Below are 8,126 nucleotides of genomic sequence, written 5' to 3'. Positions count from 1 at the left end.
TTCTAATATCCATTTTTTTTATTAAATTGTAATTGATTCTAACTGCTCTTGTAATACCCGAGATGTAATTACTGTAATCAGAAGTAGATTAATTAACAGTATTGAGATTGTAGGAGCTCGAGTGGGGTAGCCGGACGTCGGTACACCAAAAGACTACTCTTATGTACAGAACCTGTGGCGCCCGAGCGGTAGAAAATGACCGCCCGAGCGCCAATGCATCACAAAAGAAGAATTCAGACAGAATGTCTGGCGCCCGAGCGGCTGAAAGTGACCGCCCGAGCGCCGACTGAAATTCAAGAAGAATGTGACACGTTTCTTTATCATGCAAGTTGATATATATAAACGTTTTTCCCTCAGAATTCAGCAACAAAACGAGAAAGGGTCAGAAGAATTGTGTGAAAAATTCTTACGCCTTTTATTTGAGGAAATTGAAGTTCACGAAAGATCCGCCCGTCAGAATTTCAATCCGACTTCAGTATCGTGTTTCTATCGACGAGAGCTTCAACTAGACGTAAGTTTTATTGAATTTTGATATGGTTTGAAATTATGGTATTGTCAGAATCGGATAGGATTGATATATGATGTTCTTGAGATATTAGACATCGTAGAACCAAGAACAGATTGAATAACAAATTGTTTATACATTTGTTATGATTTTTCAGAGATGGAATTGAGATTATTCAGATTTCTGAGATTATGGATTATATTGGATATTGGTTATGATTTGTAATTGATATATATTGTTGTCTGAGTTGACGGGGATATCAAGACTATACTGTCATGCCGTCGAAACAGAATTAGATTGAGTATTGATCATAATGAGTATTGATATGAGTTGTATATTGATATTGTTCCTATTCGACACGTCATTTCAGATTGGTATTGACAGCTTCGAATTCAGGACTTCGACTTCGTCAGAACTACGATAAGAAAGGTATAAATCAATGTTAACCAGGAGATCGACTTGGGCCAGACTAGACTTGAGTTTCCCTTATTCACATACTTGTATGTTATTGGTTTCATACCTTTATATTGTTTGAATGAGTATGCTTAGTCTATTGATTTGTAGAAAAGCAGAGAATAGCAGATAGCTATTGAGTGAGAGTCATTGACAGAGGTGCCAGATTATGACAGAGTAGTCACTGGCCCATTGCACATTGTCAGAATAGGCATTGGCGGATATGCTAAGTCTATGGCGGATATACCAAGACACTGGATATTTGATTTATATCGATGTTGCTTAGGAGTGGATCGATTCCTATCGTTGAGATTCGATATATGTGTTAATGTCCAGGAACCGGGATCCCTAGAATCGAAATGAGTCGAGTCTGAAATGACGAGTCAAAGAGTTTTATCTGTATTCACTAATGTGTCATAAATTATGATTCATGTTCTTTGATACATGGTTCGATTTTATGTATTGCATGTATACATTGTTTATACTGGGATTTTATTCTCACCGGAGTTATCCGGCTGTTGTCTTGTTTGTATGTGTGCATGACAACAGGTGGGACATGATCAGGGTCAAGAAGAGGATGAGAGAAAGGACAAGTTAGCGTGGTGATCAGGATCAGAAGAAGTTAGGTTTCAGCACTTGATATATAGTGGTTGAACCCTAGTTTCGTTTGTTGTATAATGTACAACACTTGTATTTTTATACTGATGTGTACACTAGACTGATTCCATTACGTTCTGCATTTTACAAAAAAATTTAGACCCTGTTTATCTTAATTGATTGAATTATTCCCAAAGAATGATTAAGAAATGAATTAACGTCCGGGTCCCCACAGCTCTAATTATATCCACCAATTTTTCTATCTTGTATTTTACTAGACAATTCCAATTTCTTACGTAGTACTATTAAGTGTGTCACCATCGTTAAGTGCTAGAAAAGGGAAGATGTCTCGACTTAGCTCATTCGACGTTTAAGTCAGAGATGAAACATACAAAGAAGGTAGTTAGAGCGCCACCCAAAAACCAAAGTAGTGAATCAATATTGAAGTCCTCAAACATGATATCTATATATGATCAGAATAGTGTGGGAACCACATATGTTTGTTAGGGTTCCACAAACGTACAACTCATGTGCCTCCTTGGAACGGGATCACATTCCTAGGGCTAGACAAAAAGAAAGGAGCTCGTCCATGGGGCGAGACAACAATTAGGAGCTTGCCTGCTATGGACAAGTCTTCACCCTTGTTAACTTGATTAGTTCATTCATTCCCAACTCTTTAGCACACTCCACACTCCACACTCCTCAACTCATTCACAGCTGATGCCTAGCTCCTTATCACATCCTAAGATCCTTAGCTCATTTCTAATTCTTTAGCACCGCAAAGACTTTTCAACTCATCCCTAGCTCCTTAGCATATTTTTAATTTCTTATCTCATTCCTAGCTCCTTAACACTGCAAAGAGTTCTTAGCTAATCTCTAGCTCCTTAGCACGTTCTTTAATTATCTCCTTAGCTCATCTGTACCTCTTTAGCATATCCACAGCTCCTCAGCTCATCTCTAGCTCATTAAACACATCCAACACTCTTTAGCACACCTCATGGCTCCCTTAATCACCCGACACACTTCATAGCTCGCATCCCAACCTGCAATATAGCTCATCTCTACCCTTGCTATCTCCTTTGGCTACAATTGACACAACTGGAACTACTTCACCCACCCTCCACATCCTAAATCATTAGCATACCTCTTAGGCATTGTTTGGTGTGCATGATAAGGGGTAATTGAATTTTAATCATTCACTTATCATGTGTTTGGTGTGCATGATTAAGATTGTGATATGTTCGTTCAGCCTGCACTGTATACATTATTATCATTTTGTTGATGATTATATAAACATTTGGGAGAGCATGAATGATGTTTGATTAATTTAAATTTTCTTTTAATATCATAAAGTTAAAAATAATTATAAATTCAACAAATTTAATAATATTTAAATATAATTTTTAGTTTTTAATATTATAAATAATTTAATTATTATTTATCATATTTTAATTATTATTATAATATTTTTAATCGTAAAATTATAATTGTTATTAATCATTATTTAATATTCAAATTTTTATTACTATTTTAACAATAAATACATATTTGTTTAAAGTAAAAATTTATGGTAAAAAGTAAAAATCTCAAACTCTCAAAATTTACCAAACTACAACTCAATTGTGATTTTCTTCACACATTGAGAGACATATTTATAAAATTTCTTTGGAAATAATCTAAAAATAAATACATCATCACACACTAATTTTAAATATTTACAACTCTTATTTTCAACATTCAACTTTCTTATTTTCAACATTCAAATATTACAACTCATATTTTTCAACACTCTCCCTTGTGATGATGATCATGATATAATGATTGTATTCATTAAGTGTTTTATACTCCCTCATTAAAAACCTTACTAGGAAAAACACATTGGGATAAAAACCATAGTAAGAGAAAAAGAGTGCAGTCATGTCACTCCCCCTCAAGTTAACATGAACGATTCTTCACAAATTTCGTAGATTGCGCATCTCAATGTTATATATATGCTTTCTGAAAATTGTCGTAGGAAGTGCCTTTGTGAAGAGATCTGATGAGTTTTCACTTGATTGAATTAACGAATAACAATATCTTTATTTTTCTCAAGCTCTTAGGTGAATGCGAAGAACTTAGGGAGAATATGTTTAGTTCTGTCGTTTTTTATGTATCCTTCTTTCATTTGAGCAACACATGCAGCATTATCTCCATATAGTGTCACGGGCTTCTTGTTGAATGATAATCCGCATGAGATTTGGATATGTTGGGCCATTGATTTTAACCACACACATTTACGGCTTGCTTCATGTAGTGCAACAATCTCGGTATGATTTGATGAAGTTGTTACGAGTGTTTGTTTATGTGAACGCCAAAAAATTGCAGTGCCTCCATGAGTAAATACATATTCAGTTTGGGAACGTGCCTTGTGTGGATCAGATAAATATCCTGCATCGGCATAACCAATTATACTTGGATTAGCATATTTTGAATACAAAAGTCCTAAGTCTGTCGTTCCTTGTAGATAACGGAATATATGTTTAATTCCATTCCAGAGTCTCTTTTTTGAATATGTGCTAAATCTTGACAATAAATTTACGGCAAAAGATATATCAGGTCTTGTACAATTTGCAAGATACATAAGGGCACCGATAGCACTTAGATAGTGTACTTCTAGACTTAGAATAACTTCATCATCTTCACATGGACGGAATGGATCCTTTTGTATGTTTAATGATCTAACAACCATTGGAGTACTTAAAGAATTTGATTTATCCATATTAAAACGTTTAAGGACTTTTTCTGTGTAATTTGACTGGTGAACAAATATTCCACATTCTCTGTGGTCAATTTGCAAACCCAGACAATATTTTGTTTTTTCAAAGTCATTCATTTCAAATTCTTCCTTCAAGTACGACACAACATCTTGAATTTCCTTATTTGTTCCAATGATGTTTTAATCATCAACATATACAGCAATACTTACGCTTCCGGATGTTGTTTTCTTAATGAAAACGCAAGAGCATATTGAATTGTTTACATATCTCTTTTTCATTAAGTGTTCACTTAGCCGATTATACCACATTCGGTCGGATTACTTTAACCCATATAATGATCTTTGCAGTTTCACAAAATAACATTCTCTGGGTTTTTAACTTTGTACTTCAGACATTTTAAATCTTTCAGTGATTTTCATATATATATATATATATTACTATCAAGTGATCCGTATAAGTAAGCTATGACAACACTCATAAGACGCATTTCTAAATCTTCAGATACCGCCAAACTAATCAAATACCGAAACGTAATTGCATCCATAGCAGGAGAATACGTTTCTTCATAATCAATTCCAGGCTTTTGAGAAAAACCTTGTGCAACAAGTCAAGCTTTATATTTTACTATTTAATTTTTTTTTATTTCGCTTTCGAATAAAGACCCATTTGTACCCAACATGTTTTACACCTTCAGGTGTAAGAACTATAGGCGCAAAAACGTTACGTTTATTTAGCGAATCCAATTCAACCTGGATGGCGTCTTTCCATTTTATCCAGTCCTGTCGATTTTTATATTCACCAAATGATTTTAGTTCATGATCTTCATTGTCATTTATGATTTCAAATGCCACATTGTAAGAAAATATCTTATCAATTTCTTTTATATCTTTTCGGTTCCATATTTTTCCAGTATTAATATAATTGATAGAGAGTTCACGATTCTCATCAGTTTGTGGTTCTGATGGAATATTTTCATTTTCATGTATTTCTGTCGGAATATCACGTGATCATCTTGTTTCTCTATATTTTTTCTTTTTCGAGGATTTTTATCCTTGGAACCGATTGACCTTCCACGCTTCAGGCGTTTAATGACATCATGAGTATTTTCAATTTGTTTCTTTGGAATTTCAATTCGAGCGGGGGCATTTACAGCATTTATATATGATTTAGTTACCCCTCTTGTGTCTGCAAATGCATCTGGTATTTGATTTGCTATTTTTTGCAAGTGCACAATTTGTTGTACATCTTTTTTACATTGTTTAGGTCTTGGATCCAGATGTAATAATGATGATGTATACCATGTAATTTCTTTTTTTATATTCTTCTTTTATCCCCCTAATATTGGGAAGATTTCCTCATTAAAATGACAATCAGCAAAACGTACTGTAAACACGTCGCCTATCTGAGGCTCAAGATATCGAATGATTGATGGGCTATCATAACCGATATAAATTCCGATCTTTCTTTGTGGTCCTTTTTTTGTTCGTTGAGACGGTGCAATAGGCACATATATCATACATCAAAAAATTCTCAGATGTGAAATGTCTGGTTCTTTACCAAATGCAAGCTGCAATGGAGATTATTTATGATATGCACTTGGTCTGATGTGAATTAATGCAGCAGCATGTAAAATTGCATGTCCCCATATAGAAACATGGAGTTTTGTTTTCATAATCATTGGTCTAGCAATCAGTTGTAGACGTTTAATCAATAATTCAGATAATCCATTTTGTGTATGTACATGAGCAACATGATGCTCAACAGTGATTCTCATTGACATACAATAATCATTGAAAGTCTGGGAAGTAAATTCACCAGCATTATCAAGTCTAATTTTTTTGATTGTATGATCGGGAAATTGATTCCGCAATTTTATTATTTGAGCAAGTAATCTTGCAAATGCCACATTCCGGGTTGATAATAAACATACATGTGACCATCTTCTGGAGGCATCGATCAATACCATAAAATATCTAAATGGTCCACATGGCGAATGAATTGGTCCACAAATATCACTTTGAATACGTTCAAAAAACATAGGTGATTCAGTTTAGATTTTAGCTGAAGATGGTCTTATAATAAGTTTTCCAAGAGAACATGCTTTGCATTGAAACTTATTATTTTGAAAGATGTTCTGGTCTTTCAGCGGATAACCATGTGTATTTTCTATAATTCTTCGCATCATTGTTGAACCAAGATATCCTAATCGATCATTCCAATTGATTAGTATTGAAGAATTATCAACTACCATGTTTGATTCAATTTAACTTATATATTTATAATGCAATCCAGTAGGGAGCATTGATAGTTTTTCAACTACATATTTCTTTCCTGATTTATATGTGGTAAGACACATATATTTCACATTTCTTTCATTTATTGTCTGAGTATCATACCCATGAGAATATATGTCATTAAAACTCCACAAATTTCTTTTCGATTGTGGTGAATACAAAGCATCATTTATCAAAAATTTTGTACAATTAGGTATTAAAAAATGTGTTTTACCACAACCTTTTATCAAGTCTACAGGACCTGATATTGTATTCATTATTGTTTTTGTTGGTTTTAGTTCCAAGAAATATCTTTTATCTCGGAGAATAATGTGTGTTGTAACACTATCAGGTATGCAAACTTCCATGAGATTAGTTCCTTGTTTAGCTTTGTTCATAGCATTTTCCATATTTGAACTTAAAAAAAAATATGCAATGAAAAAATTACTTACAATATAAATGTAATTTATTGAGAAATATAACACATATCATAATTGTACAATATAACAATAGCATATGAGTACATGAAAAATAAAATTATTTTACATTTATATTTCACCAATATATTGTTCATTTTCAAAGAAATCGTTGAGAAAATCTGCAGCATCAATATTTTTCATTTCTATTCCACCAGCATATTGATCATTTCCAGAGAAATCATTTAGAAAATCTGCATCATCAAAATGAGTTGAATCACTCATACAGCCACTGTGTTCAGTGAAGTTGGTCTCTTTTTCTTTCCCCTTTATTGATTCTTTATAGAGCTTGCAAAGATGCTCGGGGGCTCGACAAATATGAGACCAATGTCCTGGAGTGCCGCATCTAAAACAAGAACTTTCAAATCGTTTTGAGTGATTTTCATTACCACTCAAGTTATAAAAATAACTATCTCGATTGTTTTCAAAACCACATCTGCGATCCACGTCCACGTCCACGACCACGACCTCGATCTCGACCAAAACCTTGTCTCTGAATTTGATTTTGGTTTCCAGGTTTAAATTCATTTTTACTTACAGCATTTACTTATGGAAATGATGTTGATCCAGTGGGTCGGTGCTACTACTTAAATTATAATTCACCCAAGTGTAGGTTGTCTGCAAGTAATATATTTCGTAAGTACGAGATCGATCCACAGAGAAGTTATTTTAAGTTTAAATTTATTAATTTATAGATTACCAAATGCAAGAACGAAGTTTACAAATTATAAATTTTGTCAAGGCTCGAGGATTTATTCTTGGTTTATGCAATATTGTTTAACTAAAAAGAAAACAAAGGAAACTACCATAAATAATAGTTCCAAGAAAATTAAATATTTAAACACACACCTAATATAATATGGTTCCCACTATAAAAAATACCGAATTCACCGATATTTTATATATTGTACCTATGATTATATATATAACTATATAAATATATAACTGCATAAAATAAATGTTAAATTAAATCATTATATTTCATTTAGAACAACCGGCAGAGCCACGCTATTGCCTAAATGAAATATATGATTTAATAAGTTAGTTGCGGGAAAGTAAAAGTTAG

This window comes from Primulina huaijiensis, chromosome 12, assembly GCF_012295235.1.
Source record: "Primulina huaijiensis isolate GDHJ02 chromosome 12, ASM1229523v2, whole genome shotgun sequence".
In the NCBI taxonomy this organism is placed as follows: domain Eukaryota; kingdom Viridiplantae; phylum Streptophyta; class Magnoliopsida; order Lamiales; family Gesneriaceae; genus Primulina; species Primulina huaijiensis.
Note: the sequence above shows the minus strand (reverse complement) of the source record.